Raw genomic sequence first — 16,069 nt, forward strand, 5'->3', positions numbered from 1 at the left:
TTTGGGTCTTCTCAGCTACTTGAATTTCCATATAAATTTTAAATAACTTGTCAGTTTTTACTAAAATATTTTTAAGAGCTTGTGGGATTTTGTTTGTTTTTGAATTGAATCTATAGATCTATGTTGAAAGAATTGAACAGTTAACAATTTTGAATTTTACAATTCATTTACATTGTTGAATCTCTCCATTTAGATTATTCTCAATTTCTCCGAACAGTACTATTTTAGTTTTCAATTTATAGGTTTTTTATATTTCTTGCTAAAGTTTCCCTCAAATATTTTATGCATTTAAATGCTAAAATATGTGATATTAGAACTGTAGAAAGCTAAGATGGCAGAAGGTAGGAGGACCCTAGGCTTGCCTCATTCCTCCAACAAAGCTAGAGAGATATCAAATCATTCTGAATACCCAAGAAATTGATCTGAGGACTGACAGAACAAACTGTACAACTAGAGGGAGAAAAGGTGCCACATCATGGAAGGTAGAAGTTATGGAGACATGGTTTGGAGAGAAATGAATCATAGGTGCTGTGTAGGGGATGGAGACCTGGTTGTGGAGAAAGGCAAGAGAGAGAGGAGTGCACAGGTGCACACATGGAGAACACTTGCCCAAAGCCATTGACTGGGAAATGTAGAGAAGCTGATTTTTGTGCATTTTTGCAACCAGCGGTGCTCAAAGACTGGAGTTTTAGAGGTTCCCAGCGTGGCTGCTATACAGCTGTGAGGATGCTGCAGTGCTTCTGTGGAGAAGGCAGGCAGGTAACCTCAGGGACAGGATGTCATGATCTGAAGATTGCCTAAAATGCACTAGAAGAGATGTTCCTTCTTCTTGGACTTCATCTCAGAAAGGTGTCATTGCTTCTCTGGGGATAAAAGAGCCAGCAGGTGCTACTTCCCTACTGCATCCCTCAGCATAAATGCAGAGACACCTGCTGAGGGTGGCTAACCCAGACACGGGCTGTTTAGTGTGCTTTACTCCAAATCCCATGCTCCTGTGATCTGGTGTCACAGCCCTTCTGGGTCAAACCTGCATCAAACCCAGCATGTGAGACCCTCCCCAGAAGACCAGTGCAGGTCCCTGCCACACTAGGACCCTTAAGTTAGAAGTTTTAAAACATAGCCAGCCTGGCTGGGATAGAGCCCAAATGCATGGTGCTGGTGCAGGTAGACAAGCAACCAGGGCACCGACAGTTTAAAAGTAGCAATCTGAAAAATGCCTAGGATGCACAAAGGAAAATTATTCAGTCTTTTAAGAGAGCTTCCCTGGCACTAGCAAGCGCAAGCTCTCCTTTCTAGGGACAAAGGAGCTGGCTGATCCATTTCTGTCCCCCACCTCTCAGCATAATCTAACTTCAGTAAACAGCACAGCACCAACATTGGCTGCCTAACCCACTTACACCAAATCCGATCCTCCTGCACTGGCTGGCACTGTTTTTCTCAAGCAAGTGGGCCACTCCCCCAGAAAACCAGCACAACCTCCCAACCACACACCATGTCTACTGACCATAGAGTTCTCCAGAGTTTCAGCTTTATTGGAAATAGCATCAGGTCTCTTTTAACAAGCAGATCAGAGCACACCCAGTTAAAACTCACCACACTGTGGCCAGGGTTCAAAACTTCCTTACTGCTGGTAAGGAGAAATTCTGCAGAGGACTGACCTGAGGGATAGAGCAGCCATATCACAGCAGTAGAGTGCACACAACACACACCAGAGACATTTTCTAAAGTGCCAGGCCCTGGACACTATATGACCTCTTCTTCATAAAGTCATTACTCTCAGGAGCAGGAACATAACAAACTTTCCTAACACACAGAAGAAGACGGACACCTAGACAAAATGCTAAGACTAAAGAATTCATACAAAAAGAAAGAACAAGGAAAAGTCATGGCCAGATGAAAGTAATATGCCTGACCCAGAATTTAAAGCAACAATCATAAAGATAGTAGCTGGGCTTGAGAAAAACATAGAAGACATGAGGGATACCCTTACAACAGATAAAAGAGCTTAAAACCAATCAGGCTGAAATGCAAAATGCAGTAAGTGAGATTCTAAACCAGCTAGATGGAAATTACCACAAGGGTGGAAGAAGAATGAATAAGTGATAGAGAATATAGAATTATGGAAAATAATGAAGCTGCACAAAAGAGGGAAAGAAAATTCTTGGATCATGAAACTAGACATAGGGAACTCAGTGATACAATCAAACATTTGTATCATAGGAGTCCATAAAAAGAGAGAAAAGGGGACAGAAGGTTTATTTGAGAGATTATAGCTGAAAACTTCCCTAATCTGGAGAAAGAAACAGACTTCTAAATACAAGAGGCACAGAGAACTCCCATCAAAATGAATGAAAGCAGTCCAACACCAAAATTTATTATACTAAATTTGCAAAATATAGAGACCAATAAAAAATACTAAAAGCAGCAAGACAAAAAAGTCCCTATCTTACAAGAGAAAACAAATAAGGTTAGCAGCAGATCTCTCCATAGAAACTTGGCAGGCCAGAGGAAGTGGCATGATACATTCAATGTGCTGAATGGGATCAATATGTAGCCAAGAACACATCATCCAATAAGGCTATCATCAGAATAGAAGGAGAAAGAGTTTCCCAGACAAACAAAAAGTAAAGGAGTTCTTGACCAGTAAACTAGACTTTAAAAAAATATTAAAGGGGGCTCTTTGAGCAGAAAAGAAACACCAAAAGCAACAAAGACTACAAAGGAATAGAGAAAGTCTCCAGAAACAATGACAAAACAAGTAATAAAATGGTACTAATTCATATCTATCAATAATTATTCTGAATGTAAGTGGATTAAATGCTGCCATCAAAAGAAATAGGGTATCACAATAGATTAAAAAAACAGACAAGACCCACTTATATGCTGCCTACAAGAAACTCATTTTGGACTTAAAGACACCTGCAGATTGAAAATAAGGGGATGGAGAAATATTTACCATGCAAATGGACATCACAAGAAAACCAGAGTAGCAGCATTTATCAGACAAACTAGATGTTAAACCAAAGAATGTAATAAGAGATGAAGAATGGCACTGTATCATAATAAAGGATTTTATCCAACAAGAAGATCTAATAATTGTAAATATTTTTACCCCCAACTTGAGGGAACCCAAATATTTAAAACAATAACAAATATTAAGGAACTCATTTAAAATAATACAATTATAGTAAGGGACTGTAACACCCCAATTATAGCCATGGACAGATAATTTAAACAGAAAATCAACAAGGAAACAATGGCTTCACATGGCACACTGCACCAGATGGACTTAACAGATATATTCAGAACATTTCATCCTAAAGCAGCAGAATACCCATTCTTTTCAATTGCACTGAGACATTCTCCAGAATAGATCACATACTAGATCACAAATCAGGCCTCAACAAGTCCAAAATATTGAGATCATGTCACACATATTTTCTAACCACAATGCTATGAAACTTGAAGTCAGCCACAAGAAAAAATTTGGAAGGAACACAAATACATAATAGTTAAAGAACATCCGATTAAAGAATGAATGTGTCAAGCAAGAAATTAAAGAAGAAACAAACAAACAAACAAAAACCCATGGAAACAAATAAATGAAAACATGACAGTCCAAAAGCTTAGGGATAAAACAAAAGCGATCATAAGAAGGAAGTATATAGTAATAAAGGCCTACTTCAACAGCTAGAAAAATATCTAGACACAACCTAACCTTACACCTAAAGAAGCTATAAAAAGAACAGCAAATGAAGCCTAAAGCCAGCAGAAGGGAACTAATAAAGGTTAGAGCAGAAATAAATGATATAGAAACAAACAACTACAGTGTAACAGATCAATGAAACCAGGAGGTGTTTCTTTGAAAAAAATTGAAAAATTGATAAAGAACTAGTCAGACATCAAAAAGAGAAGAAAAGGACCCAAATAAGTAAAACCACAAATGTGAGAGGACAGATCACAACCAACACCATAGAAATACAAGCATCATAAGGCAATAGTATGAAAAATTGTATGTTAACAAATTGGGCAAGCTGGAAGGAATGGATAAATTCCTAGAAACTCACAAACTACCAAAACTGAAACAGAAAGAAATAGAAAACTTGAGCAGACTGATAACCAACAAAGAAGTTGAATCAGTAATCAATAGTCTCCCAACTGACTAAAGTCTAGGTCCAGATAGCTTCCCAGGAGAATTCTACCAAACATTTAAAGAAGAGTTAATACCTATTCATGTCAAACTGTTCCAAAAAATAGAAATGCAATGAAAATGTCCAAACTCATTCGATGACATAAGCATTACCCTGATTCTAAAACCAGACAAAGACCCCACAAAAAAGGAGAATTATAGGCCAATATGCCTGATGAAAATGGATGAAAAAATTCTCAAAAAGATACTAGCAAATAAAATCCAACACTATATTAAAATAATCATTCACCACGATCAAGTGGGATATGTTCCTGGAGCAAGACTTGTTCAACATTTGCAAATCAATTGATGTGATATACTACATTTGTAAAAGAAGGGAAAGAAACATGTGATTCTCTCAATACATGCAAAGAAAGCATTTGACAAAATACAGCATCACATTCTTGATAAAAACCCTCAACAAAGTAGGGATACAGGGAACATACCTCAACATCATAAAGACTATATGTGAAAAACCCACAGCTAATATCATCCTCAATTGGGAAAAACTGAGAGCTTTTCCTCTTTGGTCAGGAACACAACAGGATGTCCACTGTTACAACTGTTATTTAACATATTACTGGAAGTCCTATCCTCAGCAATCAGACAACAAAAAGAAATAAAAGACATCCAATCCGCAAGAAGAAGTCAGACTTTCACTATTTGCTGATGACATGATACTTGATATAGAAAACCTGAAAGACTCCACCAAAAAATTGCTAGAACTGATACACTAATTCAGTAAAGTCTCAGGGTACAAAGTCAACATACAGAAATCTGTTGCATTTCTATACACCAATAATGAAGCAGCAGAAAGAAAAATCAAGGAATTGATGCTATTTACAAATTCACTAAAAACCATAAAATACCTAGGAATAAATCTAAACAAAGAGATGAAAACTCTGAAAACTAAAACAAAACAAAACAAAAACAAACAAAAAAAAAAACCACTATGAAAGAAATTAAAGATGACACAGATGTTCCATGTGCACTTGAAAAAAAAGTGTATTCTGCTGCTTTAGAGTGGAATTTTCTGAATATATCTGTTAAGTACATCTGGTCCAGTGTGTCATTCAAAACCATTGTTTCCTTGCTGATATTCTGCTTAGATGATTTGTCCATTGCTCTAAGTGGAGTGCTAATGTCCCCTACTTTTATTGTATTGTTGTCAGTGAGTTTTGTTATGTTTGTTATGTTTTTATTAATTGTTTTAAATATTTGGGCGCTTTCAAGTTGGGGGCATAAATGTTTATAATTGTTAGATCTTCTTGTTGGATAGACCCTTGTATTATGATATAGTGCCGTTCTTTGACTCTTGTTAGAGTCTTTGTTTTAAAATCTACTTTGTCTGATATATGTATGGCTACCCTGGCTTTCTTTTTGCATCCATTATCATGACAGATATGTCTCCATTCTCTCACTTTTTTTTTTAATGTTTATTTATTTATTTTTGAGAGACAGAGCGTGCACAAGCAGAGGAGGGCAGAGAGAGAGGGAGACACAGAATCTGAAGCAGGCTCCAGGCTGTGAACTGTCAGCACAGAGTCCAATGTGGGGCTCAAACCCACAAACTGAGGGATCATGACCTGAGCCAAAATCAGACACTTAACCAACTAAGCCACCCAGGTGCCCCCATCCTGTCACTTTTAAACTGCCCATGTTTTTAGGTCTAAAATGAGTCTCCTGTAAATAGCATATTGATGGGTCTTTTTTTTTTTTTTCCATTCTGATGCCCTATGTCTTTTGATTGGAGCATTTAGTCCATTTACACTCAGGATGATTATTGGAAGATGTGAGTTCAGTGCCATTGTGTTAAATGTGAAGTTGGTATTTCTGGTGATGCTCTCTGTTCCTTGCTAGTCTCTGTTACTTTTGGTCTTTTTTTTTTTTTTTTCTGCACTCAAAGTGTCCACCTTAATATTTCTTGCAGGGCTGGTTTAGTGGTCAAGAACTTCTTGACTTTTCGTTTGTCTGGGGAACTTCATCTCTGCTATTCTAAATGATAGCCTTGCTGGATAAAGTGTTCTTGGCTGCATATTTTTCCTATTCAGCACGTTGAATATATCCTGCCACTCCCTTCTGGCCTGCCAAGCATCTGTAGACAGGTCTGCTGCAAATCCAGTCTGTCTTTAGGCTGTTGGTAGGCTAAGAACTTTTTCTCCCCTGCTGCTTTCTGGATTCTTTCTTTGTCTGTGTGTTTTGTGAATTTGACTATGATAAGCCTTGGTGATGGCCGGCTTCTGTTGAACTTAATGGGAATTCTCTGTGCTTCTTGGGTTTTGATGTCTGTGTCCTTCCCCAGATTAGGGACGTTTTCAGCTATCATTTGCTCACATAAACCTTCTTACCCTTTGTCTCTCTTTTCATCTTCTGGGACTCCTATGGTACAAATGTTATTCCATTTTAAATAGTCACTGAGTTTCCTAAGTTTATCTGCATGATTTATTACCTTTGTTTCCATCTTCTTTTCAGCTCCATTATTTTCCATTATTTTGTCTTCTGTATCCCTTATTCATTCTTCTGCTGTGTCAATCCTCACTGTCATGGCATCAATTTGGGTTTGCATGTCAATTATAGCATTTTTAATTTCAAACTGACTAGATTTTAGCTCTTTTATCTCTGTAGTAAAGTATTCTCTAGTGTTTTCTATGCTTTTTTCAAGGCCAGTTAAAATCCTTATAATTGTTTTAAATTCTAGTTCAGACATCTTATTCATATCTGTATTGATTAAATCTCTGACTATCATTTCTTCCTGTTCTTTCTTTTGGGGTGAATTCCTCTATCTTGTCATTTTGAGGGAATGAAAAAAATAACAAAATTAAATTAAATTTTAAAAATAAAAAAAATGAAATAAAGGAAGCCAGATCCTAGATGTGTTTTGGTCTGCTTGTTAAGGCAAGCTTGATAGAAAAAAGAAAAAAGAAAAAAAATACAATTAAAAATTTCAAATAAAATAGATAAAGTTAAAAAATGTTCTTTCTCTATCCAAGGGAAAAAAACAGCAAAAACAAAAACAGAAGCAAAACATACAAACAAAAAACCCAGAAGAAGCTATCCAGTTATTCCAGAGCTGAAATTTTACAGCACTCTGATCAGTAGACTAAGGGAGTGGGAGGGATTTGTGCTGGTCTTCTGGGGGAGGAGGGCCTGCTGCTCTGATTCTCAGGCCAACTTACCCTGGTGCTGATGTGCCTGGAGGGTACAGAGGGGCAGGGCTTGGGGCAAGGGCTCCATTCTCCACTTGGTGATGTTGGTTAGTTCACTGGGGTCAATCAGTGTTGGTGGGCTAATGCCTGCTGTCTAATCTCCAGAGCGAGAAGTTTGTTCCCTCATAGTCACGCGATCTGTCAACCCTCCTTTGTCCTTGGCTTCCATCAGCTCTCCACCTTCACCCTGTCTGCGTCCAAGCTCTTTGCCTGCCAGGTGGCACCTCCCTCCAGAGTTTTATCTCAAGCATGGCAATGTTTCAAAACCCCACACTTCAGAGACCTCCACTGATCCTCTGGGGGAGAATCTCCTGGAGCTTTGGTTGGTACCAGGTTCTCCAGAAAACGTTTGCATCACCATACAGTGGCAATGGCTCAGAGTTTATTCTGAGTTACAACACACAGCTGGCACCAGGGATTGCTGCCCTCAGCAAGCATCTTTGTTCACAGGTCTATGGTGTCCACTGAATCTTTTGCCTGTGGTGAGGCCATGTTGTCTCTACCAAATGCACTCCAGGCACGGAACTGCTTCTCTCTGTGTGACCCAGGGGATCCTCAGACCGTGCTGCCCACTCCTGGGGCTTCACCCTGCTTCCTTGCCAGAGCAGCACCAGGTGCTGACCTCTGAAACTTCATACTCTGTGCTCCACCATTTATAAAAACAAAAAACAAAAACAAAAAAACCTGAGGGGATTTCAACCTTTCCTTTTTCCCTGTCAGTGGTTTTGGGAAACAGTTTCTTTTGTGCAGTCCCCTGTGTATGTTTTCACTCTTTCTCTCTTTCTCTCTAGCTACTTTCAAGAGGAGTGCTTTTCTTATGTGAACCAGATGTGCTGCTCTCTCTCCCCCTCTCTTTCTCCTCTCTCTGGAAAGGGCTTCCACCCCTCCTTGGCACTGAGGCTTTTATCTCTCCCAGTTCATCTCACCACACCATGTACCTGCCACATTCTTTCCCTCAAATTATGCAGATTATTCTATTAATCCTCAGATCTTTTTCTTAGATGTTCAAAATGGTTAGACATTGACCTCGTTGTGTTCCAGGGATGAGACAAGCCCAACGTCTTCCTACTACTCTGCCATCTTAACTCCTCTCCTCCTCAGCACTCTTTTAAGATCTTAACTTACTAATTACATTTTCCATAGTTTCTATCCTGGTTCAGTTTCTCTTCATTGATTTACATCCTTATGGGCCATATTTTTCTACTTCTTTGCATTCCTACTAGTTTTGTTGATTTCATTGCAGATATTATAGATTTAATATTATTGGATGCTGCATAATTTTTAACTTCTTTTTAAACAGCACTGAAATTTGTTCCAGAATGCAATTATTTCCAGATATTTTTTTATCTTTTTGAGGCTTGTTTAGGCTTTATTTTGGCTCTATTCAAAGGCTGGTATATTATGATATCTCTCCACCAAAGGTGGAGTGATCATGAAATATTCCCCATCCTTTGTGACCTCTTGGAATCCCTATTCTATTTCCTCCTCCTCCTCATTCTTTCCACCCGTCCTCCTGCTCCTCCTCCTCCTCCTTCTTCTTCCTCCTCTCTCTCTCTCTCCTCTGTCTCTTTCTCTCCCTCTCTTGCTCCCTCCCTCTCTACCTCCCCCTCCTTCTCCCTCTCCTTTTCTCCTCCCTCTCCTTCCCTACCCTCTTTGTGTAACTCCTCTTATCTAATATTATGAGCTATAAATTCTATCTCCCTTGGCTTTCCCCAAATCTATTCTTTATTTCCTCTGTCCTATACTCTGTGACCTGAAAACTGACTCCAGTGATTAAGCAGTTGCAATCCTGGTATTTATCTTATTTTTTAAAATCATTTTAATTAGGCAAAATATACTCTGATGCCTGTAGTTCAGTGTCTGAAAATTATTGTTTTATATATATCCTTTTTCTTATCATGCAGTGGAGGAGAGCAATTCTCATAACAGTTGCTTCTTTATTGAAGGAATTACAAATCATAAAATTGACTAGACCTATAACTGATTCATTATGCTTAGTTTTTTAAGTTTATTTATTTTAAGAGAGAGAGAGAAAGAGAGCAAGGGAGAAGAATGTGAATGGGAGAGGGGCAAGAGAGAGGGAAAGAGAGAACCCCAAGCAGGATCCATACTTTCAGTGCACAGCCTGACATGGGCACGATCTTATGAACTGTGAGATCATGACCTAAGCCAAAATCAAGAGTCAGAAGCTTGACTAACTGAGCCATTTCAGCACCCCCATTTGCTTAATTTTAAAAGTAGCTATGGATTGCTGTAATGTTAAAGTTGAGGTAGGGGTGTCAGGGTGGCTCCGTCAGTTAAGTGTCTGACTCTTGATACCAACTCAGGACATGATCTCATGGTTCATGGTTTCAGGCCCCACCTTGGGCTGTGTGTTGGCAGTGCGGATACTGTTCGCATTTCTCTCTCCCACTTCCCCTCTGTCTGCCCCTCCCCTGCTTGCTCTCTCTCTAAAAATAAATAAACTTTTTTCAAAAAGCTCATATAAATGTTTCCTTTTTTATCAAAGATATTCGTATGCTAGATAGGTAATTTTGATTTATTAAAAATCTCTCCTTCCTCTCCACCTCAAACTGGGAGAGGTAGTATTAAAACTTGAAGCTGATCGTTTTCTATGAAAATTTCATGACCACTCTGAGAAAATTCTCTTTAAAGAACTTTTCTCACTGATATCATGTAAATGTAAATTTACTAATTTATAGCAAAGAAACTCATATTCACCCATACCAGAAAAAAATAAGCAATCAATTGCAACATTTCACCTTGAATATAACTCTATTCAATTCAGTCCACGCCAACAACCTTTCTATTGTTTGTATTGTGTTGATGTTCCACAAATTTTCAAGGGTATTCCCCATTTCTAATTTTGAGACTCAATTTCAGATACTGTGTTGATACTTATGTTTGAATCTCCATAGTGAAAGAACTTAGAGGAAGTTCTTCCCATCCAGACACTTTAATACAGATTGCTATACATTTGTTTATGTTATATACGACTGTGTAAACTTTCGGTTGAATTTATATAGATCCTCAGTAATTTCTGATGCACAAAACAGAACTTTCAATTTGTATGTTTCAGCTGACTTTTTTTTAATGTTTATCTAGTTTTGAGAGAGAGAAACAGAGTGTGAGTGAGGAGGGAAAAGGCAAGAGGGAGACATAAAATCTGAAGCAGACTTCAGACTCCAAGCTGTCAGCTCATGAGCCTTGAGATCATGACCTGTGCTGAAGTCAGATGCTTAACCTACTAAGCCACCCAGGCTCCCCTCAACTGCCTTATTTTTATCTACTGTATTTCTAAATGGAATAACTGTCTTTTTCACACTTACCTATTGTTTCCTATATCTTTCCTTGTATCCAAACGATCAGTGGAAACCAGGCTACAAGCATTTTATTGTGAGCAGAAGGGGAAGAGACCCTGGAATGACAAATTTTAATTCAAAAATTTCTAAACTTACAAAGGCATACAGCAATTTGTTCATAGCACACCTAATCATATCCTGCAGAAATATGTTCTACTGAGCATGAGTCTAGGAATGCTGATTAAATAAAAATCCCATAGAATTTACTAGGTTTGGATTAGATGCAATAGGAGTGAAAATCTACAAAATTTAAAGACTAGAAATAAAAATGTCCTATAATAAATTCCTATAATTATTTCAAAAATGTTTCTTCTTTGAATTAAGAAGAATATATCAGTGTTTTTCAAAGGTTGTGGAGTAAGAAGTTGACTGGAAAAATGGCATAAGGGAATTATTTGGGTAGTAGAGGAATTCTACATCTTGTCTGTAGTGGTGGTAACATATCTCTATATGTATTTGTCAGAACTTACAGAACTGCAAACTAACAAGAGTGTGGTTTATAAATTGTAAATAAATAAATATATGAATAAATGTATGAATGAATATAATTCTGTTTTAGGGGATAAAACTGTCTTTGAATTACATTCACTTACAGTAGTGAAAGCATAGCTATTTTAACATCACACTCATGTACCCCCTAGTTGTATTCTCTGTGAACAGGAAAAATGCTGTTTAGAGATTTCTTGCATATGAAGTAGCCTGAAGATATTGAGGAAGAACAGCAATTATTTCCAATATGCATAATATTACTTAGCTAAAGAAAACATGTAAATTTCTGGGTTTTTTCACCTGAAATATATAATCTCATATTTGGAAAACAAGTGGGGGGCAGACAATGGCTAAATTATCAGCGTTTTATTTGTGTAATAGCATTAGAAGAAATGCTATTAGTTTAAATTAAAGCACAGCAAGGCACTTCTGCATAATTCAAGCAAACAGTTTAACAAATAAACTTCAGCTTTCTCATTACTGATTCCTAAATTGCCAGGCAGCTTGAAGACGATGAGAAAACTATTTTATAATGAAGGGTGATCATGAGAGGGCAGAGGTGAAAATCTAGGAAAACTTGCTTTCCAGAAAATAGATGGGAAGATGCAGCCAACTGTCTAATTCTCAGGACAAACTTTAAGTGTTATGATTATAGAATGAAATACAAAACCATATTTCTGAAGATGAATTTAATCACTTGAAAGAAAAGTCTTTCTGAACTCCTTTGCTTCCATTTATGTTCTTTGTTAATGCTTCAAGTAAGCAAAATAAATAAACTCAGAAAGGTGATGTTTAGGTAATACAGACAATGAATACATAGGCCGATTATAGAAATCTGCTGTTAGATCTACTTGGCAATGGTCATGCAGAAACCAATTATTTATGAAGCAGGAAACCCAGGAAAGACATATTGTTTTCAAATGTCCTTATTCTTGCTTGAAGATTTTTTTCCTGTGAGTTTCTAGAGTAAATTGAATTGGGAAGAAACTGTATATAAACATCTCTTTCTTAAATTCCTATGTGTACTGTAAGCATTTAAATAATAATGAGACCTACCATTTATGTGATGTGTTTAAATCTGTTTCTCCAATCCTCGTTATATCCAATTTGCATATGACAAAATGGAGACTATTGAAAATTTGAATATGTTATCTAAGATCTAAATTCAGTGAAAGATATAATAGGCTTTCGTATCCAGATTCGTCTGACATCAAACCTCATGTTCTTTTATTTATTGATGTGCTTCTTAAGTAAATATCTATTGAGTGCCATCCATGCCCCAGGCATTTTATAATAGGGATCAAAACAGACACAATATCTGTCCTCATTTAGAACCCACTAGAGAAGGGGTGAAAAACATTAAATAAGTATTTATAAAAATTATTTTGTCATTACAGTGTTTGCTGATATAAAGGAGGAATGAAGAGGGCTTTGAGAATGTAGTACAGAGGGATTTAACCTAATGGGTGACCCTGAAAGGAGAGACTTAGCCACACAATCTGACATAAAAGTATATGATTATAAATTTCCAGAGATTAACAACGGAGATTGCAAACTGATTTAGGGAGCTACTACATTAACTACATTATTTTCAGTAACTTTTATAAAGTGAAGTTTTTATTTATTTTTTATTATTATTTTTGGGAGAGTGCAAGTAGGGGAGGGGCAGAGAGAGGGGGACAGAGGATCTGAAGCAGGCTCTACAATGACAGGCTGACAGCAGAAAGCCCAATGTGGGGCTCAAACTCATGAACCATGAGATCATTACCTGAGCCAAAGTTGGACGCTCAACCCACTGAGGCACCCAGGTGCCTTGTAGTTTTTGTTTTTTAAGTTACACACAATAAACTTTATTGTATCACCCATCACCACACTGATAATTGTTTTGGAAATGCTTTCCCCAAAACTTTTTTCCAATCTCACTACCTACGTAACTACATTATTTAAGCTACCAATCAATAAATTTTCATACTCCATTACACTGATTGAATTGATAAATATAAGGAGCGAGGCAATTCAGTTCAAAGTCAACTCATTTTTCAAGGTCCAGGTGAAATGTCATTCCCTCTGTCATGTTTTGCTTAATACTTTCCTCTAATGCAGAATTAATTATTTCCACTTGAATGTTCCAAAATGCCCTACTATTCCTGCAGTGATGTTTTGAAACAAATTACCCACACCCTGTGGCTTTTAACAATAAGTATTTATTTCTCACTCATGAATCTATTGGATTTGCTTTGGATCCAGACAGTGGATCTGGTTTAGTTCTGCTTTATCATTCCACATTCTCCTTGAGTTAGCAAAAATCTGAAACACGCCCTCCTCATGGCAGATCACGGACCATCAAATAGTTGTAGAGAAAGACACAATCCCTCTTGTGACTTTGGCTTAGAACTGTCACTTATTTCCATATTCCTTTGGCCAAAACAAGTTATGGCCAAGACCAGTATCAATCTTGGAAAGAAATAATGTGTCTATCCTCTAGCACAAGGCAAAAGGAATCAAACAGTTGAAAACGGTAACCCAGGTTAACATAGCATAACATTTAATATGTAAATAGGTTTAGCATTCATTATACTTAAGTTAACTATATCCTTATGTCATTGTTAATATGTACCCCTCTTGGTGTAACAAGAACCTGCCAAGTTGCATATCACAACTCACAACCTTTTCTTTCGTCCCTGAGTTAGCCAATATCCCCATTTTTGTGATAATTATACCATTGCTTTACTTTAGAGTTTTTAGAATTGATGCATTCAAGCTTAAGCAATATAGTTTCATTTTTACTTTTAAATTTTGGACAATTAAAAGAACACCATATGAATTATTTTGTGACCTGTTTTTTCACTATTCTGTTTGAGACTATATGCAGCTATATAGTTCACCCAATTACTTTGCTATATGCTATTTTTATGAACATATCAATTTATTTTCTATTTTTCATTATGCTTTATAAGAGTTTTCATATAGCATACATACCACTAGTATATTAAGCATTTTTGAAGCCAAAGTCTTCTCTAATTTGTTCTTACAGTTGTGACACTGCTATTTGATGAACAGGCGTTCTCTCCTTAATGTCTTCAAAGTTATCAAAATTTTCCTTTATTGTTAGTGCATGTGTCTTTTAAAATATTTCCATAACTTGGATGCATAAACATTTTTCCATGGTCTTTATTTCATCTGAAATGGATTCTATGTCTAGTATGAAGTGAATGTCCACTACCATTTTTTTTTTCTTACAAATGCCCAGTTGCTTCAGCATCATTCACTGAGAAACTAATCTTTTACTCACTGATCTGTACAAATAAGTGTTCATATTACAACTAGGTCTATTTAAGGGTTCTCTATTCTATGATAATGTTCTGCTTACCTCTATCCATTGATTTATGGGTCTTGGTATCTGTTAGAATTAGTGCTACTCTCTTGTTTTTATTCAAGAAAAATTTCATTTTTTTTGGTCAATGTTCATGAAATTACCTGAGCTGATTATGATTGGGATCATATCAATACTACACATCATTATGGCAGAAATTATCCTCTTTATTATTCTTTCAGTCTTGAACATAGTATATCTATTTATTTATTTCTCCTTGATTCCTTAGTTAAGCATAATGACATAATTTGTTTTATTATTATGCAATTATTGAATTTACTATTAAGCATATCACATTTGTATACTATTATAAATAACATACCATAGGCTTTCTTTTTATAGTGGATTTTTTTAACATTAAGTATGTTGATTTTTGCTTATTTTCATTCTGGAGCAGAGAAATTGATTAATCATAATCCTGGGTTCATTATCCACTCATAGTATTGGTCTTCACTTGATTCTTCTATGTTTTGTTTTATTTATTATATTATATTATATTATATTATATTTTTATTTTTATTTATTTTTGAGAGAGAGAGAGAGAGACAGTGTGATCAGGCAAGGGGCAGAGAGAGAGGGAGACACAGAATCTGAAGCAGGCTTCAGAATCTGAGCTGTTAGCACAGAACCTGATGCAGGGCTTGAACTCAAGAACCCCAAGATCATCATGACCTGAGCCAGAGTCCAACGCTTAACCTACTGAGCCACCTAGGCACCCCTCTTTTATCTTATTTTTAATTTTACTTTTTAAATAATATAATTCATGTCCATGTTCACTGAAGTGATTGTTAATCTTGTTGTATATAGTTAATATGCATTTAGGTATGTTAGAGTAATTACCTCATTTTTAGCTATTCCTTTTCATTTTTATCTCAGACATTCCTGCTTGAATCACTTTCCTTCTGCCTAAAACATGTCCTGTAGAATTTCTCTATTAAAGTCTGCCAACTTTAGTCTCCAATTTTTTAACCTAATATTGTTTTTATTTCATATTTGTTTTTGAAGTATATTTTCACTGAGTGCAGGATTCCAACTTGGCATTTAACCTCTTTAGTACTTTGAAGATATTGCCTACAGGGTAAGGATATCAGATGTGTTTATCCTGGTTGGACCTCACACTGAGGGCGTAGGCATTTGGAGTCCCAGCTTTAAGGAAGATGGCTTCCTATATAACTCCCCTACTAATGTAGTGTTTGGGTATTTTATTCTGCAAACCAAAGCTCAAAGCTCAAGATTAACAAGTTTTTCAGCCACCGTCAGAGCAACAGTAACTTTAACTTTTTACTCTGCTAACCTCTATGTTTACCCCTGTCCTTTCCTCCTTGTGTCCCAGCAGTCACTTACTTGCAAGCCAACTCTTTTATGTGTTTGATAAAATTGCATAAAATATTTTAGCCAGAATTTTATGTTATTTTTCAGAGGGAGAATGTCTTGAGATATCTAGCCAGAC

This window comes from Lynx rufus, unplaced genomic scaffold, assembly GCF_022079265.1.
Source record: "Lynx rufus isolate CCGP_SWC_20201006 ecotype Redwood Valley unplaced genomic scaffold, mLynRuf1.p SCAF_12, whole genome shotgun sequence".
NCBI classification, from domain to species: domain Eukaryota; kingdom Metazoa; phylum Chordata; class Mammalia; order Carnivora; family Felidae; genus Lynx; species Lynx rufus.